General features: G+C 45.5%; 1 protein-coding gene across 1 annotated transcript in view; it reads right to left on the bottom strand.

Moving 5' to 3' along the window:
- Nucleotides 1-12186, bottom strand: part of EFHD1 (EF-hand domain family member D1) — a 372581-nt gene that overhangs the window by 82906 nt on the left and 277489 nt on the right. The window lies entirely within an intron of this gene.

Here is a 12186-nt window from a genome sequence, read left to right on the forward strand (position 1 = left end):
TCGCTACTTGAATTGCTTGAGCTATATGATGTCGCCCTGAATCTAACTTGTCTGTTGTTTTGTGGTAGTCCTTGTACCTGGGCCATCTGTGTTTTATATCCTTCTTTAGTGTAGGGATATGCCTTTTCATGTGAGTATTTACTCAGATCTTTTTTTAATCTTTGAATTCTTTCTAATGTGTTAGTTTGTTTGAAGTCTTTCATTTCTTTTTCTATCTCTTCCAGTCTCTTTTTGACTACGTCTAGTGCAATTAGTTTTTTAATGTCATCTTCCAGTTTTTTTAGGTTGATTTCTATTTTGCTAGATGTTTCTTTGGATGTATCTATTATTAATATCAGCCAATCTCTCCCACAACGGTTAGCTATGTAGCTCCATTGTAGGATGAATTTGGCGTTGTCTAAGAACAGTCGTGGCTCATTTGGAACCGTTAAGCCTTGTGGTAAGGCTTTGTTCTTTAGGTATTCCAACATTGTGGCGCCATGTAATTCTGTCCTTATCAGTCTTTTGCGAAGTTGGATTATTTCATCCCATTCGTCTGATTTATCTGGGATATCGCCCAGTTCACTGTTATTGATGATCGAGATGGCGTTCATGAGTGCCGTTGCATAGTCATCGCTATAGCCTAGCGTTCTGTCTTTCGACATATTAGCTTTTTAATATGTCTGGATAGGGAGCCGGAAAAGTCTAGAGAGGGGCGCGGTCTAAGGAACTACTCAATACCCGAGTGCTTCGTTCTTCAAGGCTTAAGGCTGTATCCTACACTTGTTAAGTCTCTGTGACAGATCGCCACTATAACATGAGGAATACAATGAAGAGAGCCCAAATTCCACGATTGTGGAGTCCTATCTTGTTTTTGGGACTTAAGGTTACACAAGACTCGAAAAGATAGGACTTAGTCCTTTATCAACAGTTCTTTAGGTATTCCAACATTATGGCGCCATGTAATTCTGTCCTTATCAGTCTTTTGCGAAGTTGGATTATTTCATCCCATTCGTCTGATTTATCTGGGATATCGCTCAGTTCACTGTTATTGATGATCGAGATGGCGTTCATGAGTGCCGTTGCATAGTCATCGCTATAGCCTAGCGTTCTGTCTTCCGAGAATTTTTTGTCAGTCTAATTAGTTAAACTGTCTGAGTGAATTGAAAATTCCAATGAAGGGACAATCTAATCCTAATTATTGAATAGAATTAGAATAGAAGAATTAGAGATTAGAAAGTCATTATCTCTAAGATCTTTTAGAATTGTATGTTCTTAATGTTTGTCTTTGTCAACACGATACACTTGTATCTTTTTAGAGGGTTTAATCATGTATTTTAGACTATTTTGCTATCTCCATTAAAATGTGTACTTTTTGAATTAACCAATGGCATTCAGATGAATGGATAACTGTTGATAAAGGACTAAGTCCTATCTTTTCGAGTCTTGTGTAACCTTAAGTCCCAAAAACAAGATAGGACTCCACAATCGTGGAATTTGGGCTCTCTTCATTGTATTCCTTATGTCTAGTAAAACATACCATGCCTGCTGCCTGGCCCCAGAGCACCTCCCATACACAAATACTCACGTTGATTATGTGTATGTGTTAGGTACTGTGGGGCCCAGGGGACAGGGATGGTTTCTTTTTACTGGATATCTATGATAGATGTCTAGTAGACAATACCACGTCTGCCCACTGGGCCCCATAGAGCCTCGGATATGCACATAATCACGTTGATTGTGTGGGTTTGTGAGTCGCCGTGGGGCCCTTTGGATAAGTATGGTATTTTTTTACTGGATATCTATCATAGAGGTCTAGTAAAAAATATACCATGCCTGTTCCTTGGGCCGGCAGCGCCTCGCATACACAAATAAACACATTGATTGTGTGCATGTGAGAGGAGGTAGGGGTTCATATGGCAGACATGTCATTTTTTTACTGGGCAACTATGACAGATGCCCAGTAAAAATGCTGTGCCGGTCCCCCAGTGTCTCGCAAGCACACAATTGATTATGTGCCTATGAGGTGCAGGGGGCACCAAGGGGCAAGCATGGCATTTTTTGTTAGGCATATACACCCAGTAAAAAATGGCATGACTGTCCCCTTGTACTCCAGTGCCTCAAACACACACATAATCACATTCATAAGGAATGAGATTATGTGTGAATAAGAGGCACTGATGCACCAGGAGCTGGCATGGCATTTTTAATGGGCATCTGTGAAAAAGCAAGCATGATAAGTGTTATGTGGCTAGACTGGCATGTTGGTGCATGCAGTCTATCAATTTCTTACAGTGGCATGACATTATGTATTGGGCATCTTTGATAAAGCAGACATAAGTGTTATTATCTAGCTAGACTGACATTTTAATGCAGCCAGTCTAGCCATTACTTACTGTTGCATGACATTTTCTACTGGGTATCTTTGATAAAAAAAAGAAGCATGGTTAGTCTTATTATGTAGCTGGACTGGCATTTTAAAGCAGCCAGTTCAGCCATTTCTTACTGTGGTATGACATTTTGTGTTGGGCATCTTTGATAAAGCAAGCATGATAGGTGTTATTTTATAGCTAGACTGGCATTTTGGTGCAGCCAGTTTGGACGTATTTTCATACTGCAGCATGCATTTTGGAAAAGTCAACAGGAGTATGTTGTGGGGGTATTGGCATGTATTGGCAGAACCAGCGTGGACATATTTTTTCATAGTATCATTACTGCCATCATGTACAAAGCAAACATGAGTGTTCTCATATGGAAATACTGACATATATTGGTGCAGCCAGTATGGAAATGTAAGGGCACAGCTAGCGTGACAATGTTTTTATACTTTCACATATTGTGGGCAAATGCATCATGAAAAAATGATGGAGAAATGCTCCCGTGCACGTTGGTGACTTGCATCTATTGGATTTTTTTCATGAGTTACCCTACAAAACCAATTGCAAATTTGTTTGCCTTGTTACTAAATGTTTCAAAAAAGTGTGCTGTAAAATGCATCATGTTAACCCATTATTTAAAAAAAAAAATTCGGGCTTTATTGGTTTGGGCTCCGTTGTTACACTCGGTCACAAAGACATATTTGTGGGAAATCTTTACGCCTCTCCACTTAAATTCTCCAGCCCCCACTGCAATTCAGACAATTTAAACCCCCGAATGCCGCTTCTGCTGCTGCACCCATTGCGGAGGGATAAAATCCGGATGTATTGTCTGTAAACAGAACAGAGGGACACATCTAAAAATACAGTCATTTCCGATCTAAATCCAGATGGGTGGAAATTATATCTAGCCCACGCCATGACTGCGCACAATCTTTGACTATTACACATGTCCCCTAGGCCAGTGCACCAGAAACCACTCTCGATAGGACCAATGAGGAACGGCATTGCTCACACGTCACTGCGTGCTTCCACTGAAAGGAGATGAGCGGGGCCTCTGACGACCAAACCTCCTCCTGCTGGGGCTACTCCAGACACACGCTTCATGACGCCCTTATCACAGCCCAGTACATCAGCCGTGACTCGTGACGGTCATCAGTGCCTCAAGGTCATGCAAATTGCAGACGTGTTTTTTTTTTCTCTTGTCATACAATAATAGGCTATGGATCTTATATCATGTTTCTTTGCGCTTTTAAGTGCTGTAATAACAACTGTTAATATTACCCAGTTTAATGGTAAACGTAGTCATTTGAGAGAAATGCACTTTGGCCTAAGAAACTGTGAAACAAAACGTCTTTAAAAAGAAAATTAAAAAGAAACGCTTAATGTCGAAAACGTACGGCAAATGAAATCTGCGTATTTCCTCGCATGCGCTATCTACTGCGCGCTCGTGCCTGCTAGGCCCCGGCCTTCCTCATCTTGACGGGACCCCAGTCACTGGAGGATATCTTACCCATTCATCAAACTCCAGTCAACCTCGGGTAAACAAAACCGTGATGGCCATTTGCTAGACGAGACAAATGTGGCGTTTATATTGGTATTCTATATGTTTAATGTTTCATATGCAGCGTGCCGTTCAACACAGAAGCACTGCGTGTGCTGCTTCATGGTTGTATCTGTACTGTGGAGTAATTAGCCGAATCATGTGTCTGTGCACACTTAATTTAACTTTACTTCAGTATGTCGCGAAAAGCATGCGCGGGAAGTTGCGTTTTGTTACTAGAGATATAACGAGTAAATCCCACCTTCTAATCATTTTTAAAAACCCTCTGCACAGTCCAATTTTCTCCGTGGCACCTCTGTGATTTCTGACAATGATGGCAAGCGGGCATGTGTAATGAAGTGAGCCTGACAGGTCTGGGGCAAGCTCTGCTCTCTGTGCCCAGGAGACGACGGCGTGTGCATGCATTCGAGCACTGTGCTGTGATATCATGGATTATCCAGCAGAGGGCGACGGAGCTGCACGAGTATGCAAGGCAGCATAGAATGTCAGACTAAACTCGCTTACATTTTCCACATGAGCATTTCTAACAACAAACGTATTTGTATTTAGATCTCAGAACAGGCTAACAGGGTATGTAATACTAAAAGGTATAGATGGCAACTTCCGAAAAGCGGCTTAAATTGAGTGCAATTTGAAGATGTCTGCTGTGCGAATCAACTTACAGGGCACCAGTGGTCCAGAGATCAATATAGGTTTCTAAACCATCAATCAGCCCCACAGCTCTAGTACACCAGAAGGGATCCGCACAGATAGGAAACACAAGCAAATTATAAACCTCTGTGTCCAATTTTGGTAACGCAGAACAGCAGGCTTATCTCGGAAAGGTTGCGGATCCTTGGTTAGGTGCAACACAGCGAAAATACAATTGTTGCACAGTGATAAAAGGGACTGCCCAGTCAAGGTTGTATAAAAATATCGACTTTATTATCACAACAGACAGTCCTAGCATACTGCGAAATACAACCTACCCTGTGAAGGAATGCAGAGGACAGTTTCAAAGCGGGAAAAGGGATGCACTCTGGATGCTGACAGGAGGGCACTGGGTATAGTAAATAATTGCAACAGTTCAAGGATACTTGGTTTCAGCACAAAGGAAACAATGGGTCTTAAAATGTCTCTAGGGGCCATCAGAGAAGGACCAGGGGGACCAAACTACAATGTACTTTGTGCTTTTAGGTGTTCTTGGTGCTTGACAGCGTCAAGTCGGTTTTAGGGTGTTTTGCAGCTTCTGAAACCGGGCGGCCCAAAGCTGAGGAGAGTGTTGCAGGTAACAGCCTTGTCCTCGGTTTGGTTCAGAGACTCTCTGGCACTTTCCACCTAGGAAGCTTGCTGCAGAACCTAGCAGGGTCTTCTGGATCCAGTATCTCCCTCTGTTCCCTGGGAGATGTTGAGGGGAGGGATCTTGCTTCCCTCTTGGAAGTCCTGGCCTTCCTTCACTGGTGGAAGATGTAAGGCAGACTGTACCTTCGGCCAGGGCCCCAATGAGTTCTTCTTGCTACTCCTTGCAAAGTCTTCAGATCTGCCAAAAGAAGGGCATGGCACTCTTTTAAAGCCAAATGGACCACAGGGATTGGTGTAGGCTAAGCCTACTTTCATGAACTTGGGTCCCCACCAACAATCTCCTGTATGCGTGAGTTCATAACCAGAGTGCTTTGCAAGAGAAAAGGTAAAGGGGTGAAAACATGTAATACTAAGTGTGAGAAACCAAAGGGTCCCCGGGGATCCCTCTCAGGTGGCCAGGAAACGGCCATCGCCTTTGGATCCAGACCCTGGGGGTGGACCAGTGTGGGAGGATCACCTGGGTGGGGGATCTTCGGGGAGTGGGGGTGAGGCAACCGATGGTGAGACGCAGTATCCCCCCCATTTCCCGTGCCCATACTACACCCTATTTTTTAGGATTCTCCAACATCCCAACTCCCTCCCCCTTTCTACATAAACACTGGGACGAGGAAGAGGACGACTGGACATGTCCCGTTAATCAGGTCAGGCAAAGTCAGGCATTTGACCTTAATCACCTTCATCTGATACCCATTAGCCCCCCCCCACGGATAAAAGGCTGAACATAGAGACACATTCTGAGCTGAGCAAGGTGAGACATGAGAACGAGCAGATCTTCTGGGGCAAAGGTGACCCCACTAGAGCAGGATGACCGATCCACGGACCAGAGTGAGGGGTTTGAAAACCCTGACAATCCCTGCACGAGTACGATGCCTTCGGGAGGCGAGGCCAAGCTGTGGTATGAACCTTGACTCGTGAATCAAAGCTGCAAGGACAAGAAAGGAATGCATACAACTGGTGAGCTAACGAAAGAAATGAAACGCCGGTTTGTGTCAAGAAAAGATTGAAGCCAAAACAGTGTATCGCACGATTGAAGGTTGTGCACGTGCTGATGAGACACGAAAGAAACAAACCAGTAATGAACTTGTAGGTTACAGATAACTGTGAAGCCAGTGACTCTGAGTAGCCGGGTAGTCCGGCAAAAGGAAAAAGTCCACTTGATTGTCTCTGCAAAATGTTTGATGTCTTGTTATAAAGTGACAAAGTGATCAAACTCCGAAATTCGAAATGGTCAAGATGAAGTCAGACGAAAGGAGAAGTTAAAGGTGATTGCTTGAAGAGAAAGATTTCTTTGAACTTTTCTGATTGAGGTATAGAACAACCCATATCAAGAGACAATGCAGCAAATAATATTAAGGGAAAGCTGAAGTGAAAGTGGAAGTGGTCCTGCAGAGGTCTATGTTAAAAGCCTTGCACATTCGAAAGTCTTCGATATCAGTGAAAGCTCTGAGTCCGGCTGAGGGAGACCGGCACCATGAAATAAGTTAGGGGAAGGGAACCTCTAAAGAATGTGGATGAAGCTTGGGGAAGGGAACCCCTGCAGGTGCTGTGATTGAAAGGTTTGAGCCCGACTGAGGGAGGCCTATGTGAACTATTGATGCCTTGGGAAGTCCGAGCCAGACAGAGCGAGACCTACGTCAACTTCTTTTGAACTATGAAAGAACTTTTGGAAAGCTGGAATAATTGACTTTAACGTGGAAGGCCAAGCGGGCATTGACACACGTTTTGAACTGCCATTTTTTGATAACCTGAGCCAGTGTGTGTCATCCTGTTTGCGGGGGCCACCTTACTCCGTGATGTCCAATGTGGGGAGGAGAGCGGACTCAGCCACATTGATCCTTTATCTTATAACACTGACTTTTCTTTGCATACACATTCCCCTTTACACACTTTTTGTATAAGAGAGAGTGCAGGCATTAGGTTATGTTAGTATAGGCCATGTTGATTTGACAGAGACTGGCTAAAACAGTGTTGTCTTTCTTATTTCATGGTAGAGACTACTCCTATCATAGCTATAGGGCAACATAGGAGTTTTTCCAAACACCAAGAAACTAATAAAGGTTTTGAAACATGTAACCTTTGTGTCATTGTCATGCTTCTGATATCATGCCTCCCTTACATAAGTCCCCCCATATTACTGTTGTGGATCAAAGGGTCCCTCTGATAAAATGGAGCTCTCTGTGGTTCCCGATTAAAACAGAACGTCTCTCTTTAAGCTGCTGCAAGACCAGACTTTCTGGATCTGTCAAACCGCATACTAGTATGCATATGTCGTGCGGTGAGCATAGGAAAATGAGTGCGGGTTAGTCTCACATATTATCTGGAGGTGGGTCTACCATCATTCTATTTCATTTCATAAATTTCTTTTACAAAGCCCAGGCATCTGCACTCCCATCGTGTATATGGTCAAAATGCTCACATCTACCACGTCATCTTCATCCAGTATATTTGTTTTGAGTAGCACACTTATAATTTGCAACTCTTTTATTATTCGAGGACTGCAGAAAACACATCACTGATTGGAGAAAATATGGTGGAGTTCATAAGTGGGTTAGCTGTTGTGTTTACATGTGGTGGGAATGGCAGACCCCGCTGAAGATGTGTAGGGGCCAGAGGTGCAAGTGGAAAAAAGGAACTAGTGGTAAAATGCCTGCATCCAAAAAGGATGGGACTAGGATGGTCTGACAGCTGGCTTGGGCGCGGTGCAGTGTTGAGAGAGTGTGTGTGGTGGGGGAGGGGGATTGACCAGGAGCACAAACTTTGGCTCAAATAGTTGGATTTCAAGGTCTACAGTAATAAGATCTTATAGAGTTTACTTAAAAAGGCAAATTGAATAATAAAGCCACATGGGCAGCATGTAAACCTTTATAGCAACATGTTAAACCAAAGGAATATCATTGTGGCTTTAATTTTCCCATCCTGAACGGTAAACTATAAGTCCCAGAGTGCACGATATTGCCAACCTGAAAAATCTAGTTAACCCCACGGTACTTTCAATGATTGAAATAAGACCTGTAATAAAAGTTGTGTAATAAACGCAGATAGATATGCAGATTCTTTGTCACAAACTTCCAGCACGTTGTTACTCATGATGTTGATTGATTAGTGACTTAAAGCAACTTTTTTGTTTTGCATATCAAGACAGTAGACATCATGGATATAAACAAATATTTAAATGGGAACTTTGTGTTGCTCACTTGAACTAGCACAGCTTTGCAAGGTAAGTAGTGTTTTGTGAGCCCTTTGAGTAGGAAATGTTCCACCATGCATATGAAAGGCTCTGCCATTGATAAAAGAAATGTGTTTGCAAGCTGAACACCTTAACGACCTGCAGAGGCACGGACGCTGGGTATGTGTGTGTGTGTGCCTGCCGAGCTGTGACTTGGGAAACTGGCAGTCCTTGAATGTCCGGGCTGAGCTGATTCTATATTTGGCTCAGGAGAAAGACAAAAACGTCAAGATTGCGTTTCTTGAAACTTTGAACTAAAAGTATGCCTGTAAAAATTAAAAGAATTAGTGGTACAGCATACCAATGATTTATATGTTATGTTATTTTGCACTTATATAGCGCCTTATATACCGTTGGTATGGTGTGAAGGCGCTGGTAGGTTGAACGCCCTTGGGAAATGAAGTTCAGGTCAGTAGAGAGAGTAGGGAGAGTCAACGGCGCGTGTGCGCACCGGGTATGTGTGCAGCTGGTGCAGTATTCGTTAAATAGCTGTTGTAGGTGTGGTGGTTGAGGTCGGGGGTATGTGTTAGTTCTGGCAGGATTTATCCAGACCGACTGTGGCTGTGTTAGGCATGAGGAGAATGCCTGGCTGGGGGGTGTGTAACCAGCAGTGTTTACTTAGAGTGATGGGGAGTGAGCGGGAGGTGTTGGTATGAGAACAGTTATACCGAATGGTGTCATAGTATCTCTGTGTTCTAGTTGAGTGGTGGTGTAAAGAAGAGAGTAAGCATGGGGTGTGATATGATGGGTTATATGCTCTTTCATACGTTCTCTGCATTCCAGACCATACTATGTACGTCGCGCAGTTCTATGCGCTTCTGTCCTTTCTATGGACTTTTATTCATTCCATGCGTCCCCGTCAGTGCAACACACTCTGATCTGCTCGATGCATTCATGCATTCCAGTCCGCTCCGTGCGCTCCTGACTGCCCCACGCATGCACTCCTGTCTGCCACTCGCATGCACCATGTCTGCGCCTGTACTTCGCATTCACCCACCGTGCGCAGTCACCCGCTCCCCGCATTCTTCCACTCCCGGCACTCACCAGCTCCCTGCACTCACAAGCTCTGCACACTCATCCGCTCTATGCACTCATGCTTTCCCCGCATTCAACATTAGTGTGCACTCATCAGCCCCTTAGAGTCATTTGTTAGTGCGCAGTAGTCCAGTTCTATAAATTAATTTGCTCTCTAACTTCATCCGCTTTCTAGCCTCATCCGCTCTCTAGCCTCATCCGCTCTCTAACCTCATCCGTTTTACACGCTCCCCCACTCTACACGCTCCCCCACTCTACACGCTCCCCCACTCTACACGCTCATACCTTCTGTGCAATCATCAGTTCAACATTTGCTTCTCTGTATTTATGCCCTCATCCGCCATATGCGCTCGTCTGATATACATACCCAACCATTCTACATGCTCATCCGCTCATCATGTTCATCTATTCTATACCTTCATCCGATCCACATACTCATTCGATTTACACACTCGTTCGATCTATGTAGTCATCTGTTCCTCCACTTTTGCATTCTGTGCATATATTACACTTCCATCTCTGGTAGAGGCCCATGCCCCCAGGTGCACTTGCAGTCCCTGTGGGGTTGTGGCTGCCTGGGGTGCCACCTACAGCGGTCCTGCCCGTCTGAGCTCGATTGCTCACATCCAGGTACGCCTTCTCCAGCCCAGCCCCTCCTGCATTCCTTCCGCCTTGTGGCCGTGACAACCGCTGAGGCTGTGGTTTACACATCTCGTCTATCTTCTCGGCGCACTCCTTTCTACCCTCCCTGCCTTTGTCCAGTGTGTTCGATCGGCACCCTCACCACTACCTGACTGTCCATACTGCATGGTGACCTGCCTGAAGACCTAACTAGCCGATTCAGCGGTGTTTCGTCTCCCTTTGTCACCTGGCGCACTGCTTGCAGCCTCCTTGCCTTTGACCAACTTGGCTGATCGGGACCCCCTAGTACAACCTTCTTCCTCTGCTGCTGCGAGTCCTCCTGCTGGTGCCTCCTTCCCATCTTCAACGACTGCCGGCAACCATCCCCGCCCAGGGGTGGGTGAGGTTACAGAGCATCGCTGCAGTGGCCCTCTAACCTGACTCTCTTACTTTTCTCCTGATACCACCACTCTAATCTCGGACCCATTCCCTACTGCCCCCTTGTCCTAACGTGACTCCAGCTTCCTTGGAACTCTGTACTCCTCCACATACCTTGGCTGCGTGATTTCCTCCCCGGGCGCCTCCACACTGTATCTGGTGCCACTGCTCTCCCCTTCTAATTGTGGATGCAGTTACCTACGTTTCCTGCACTTTACCATCCAGGTGCAGCAGCCCAAAATTGTTACCTCATTCTTCCTGCCTCAGGCACCTGGTCTCCTCCAACTACAGTTTCAAGTGCCTGCTACCCTCTGACTCTATTGGCTCCTGTCTGCCATCTCTCATCGCTGGACCTGAGACCACCTTTGGCACCATCCTGTACCTACTATCTTACACCGTTCCTACTTTACGCCCCCCCCCCGATCCCCCCATGCAACATTATCTGGCGCCTCCCCACATTACTCCTAACTTGTTACTATCCTCTCCCCATCCCACACTTTGGTCCGTCCATTGCACACTGCCCCTTTCTGTAACTATCACACTGGTCTCTATCCCCTCCATTTCTAACACCTACAACTACGTCCCTTCTTTACTCGTCCTTTCTCTGAGTCCTTTGTTATGCGATCTTCCATAACTCCTTTCCACCTCTCTCTCCCCCCCTCTCTCCACCCTTCCACCTTCTCCTTTCCCTCCTACTCTCCTTTTTCCTACTAATGCCTAGTCCTCTTCACTATCCTCACCCCCACTCCTCCAGTCACGCTCCTTCCTTCTCTCACAGCCCTCACCTTCTTTACCCCCCTACTGCCAGCCACTCTGCCCTCATGAACATGGCTCTCTGGAACGCCAGATCCATCTGTAATAAAACCACAGCTATTCTTGACTTATTCCTTCGCCTTAACCTTCATTTCCTCTGCCTAACTAAAACCTGTATTCCCCCTCATAACACCTCTGTCCCCGCTTCTTTAACAACCTCCTCTTCCTCCTTCATTCACACCCCCTGCCCCTCTGGCCGTGGTGGAGGCGTTGGACTCCTCTACCACCCTAAATACATCTCTTCTTCCTCTCCAATTCTCCCTTCTTTCCCTTCCTTTGAATTCCTTTACAAGTCTTTCTCCTCTCCCCACCCTATTTTCTTCCTGATCATCTATCGTCCCCCTGGCCCTCTCTCTTCCTTCTATGAAAACCTTGATCATCTCCTCTCACTTATCTGTCCCTCCCCCTCTCCTCTATCAGTACTTGGTGACTTTAATATTCATCTTCCTTCTCCCCCTCAATCTTCTCCCCTCTTCTCCATCCTTGACTCCTACCTCCTCTCCCCCCTCCCTTCATCCCCCACTCACTCCTCTGGCTCCACTCTTGACCTCATCTTCAATTCTTCCTATCCCTCTTCCCCGGTCTCTTCTCTTCCTGTGTATCTCTCTGATCATGCCTTACCCTCATTCTCCCTTTCTCCTCTCTCACACTCCCCTGCTGCTAATCCCTCCCCTCCAATCTACTCACGTCGTGACCTTTGTGACTTCGACACTACCCTCTTTTTCAACACTTGCTCTTCTTCTCTTCCAACTCTCCAAGTCTTTGCTTTATTCTATGCGGATGATGCTCTATCC

This window comes from Ambystoma mexicanum, chromosome 10 (assembly GCF_040938575.1).
Source record: "Ambystoma mexicanum isolate Mex_15411 chromosome 10, UKY_AmexF1_1, whole genome shotgun sequence".
NCBI classification, from domain to species: domain Eukaryota; kingdom Metazoa; phylum Chordata; class Amphibia; order Caudata; family Ambystomatidae; genus Ambystoma; species Ambystoma mexicanum.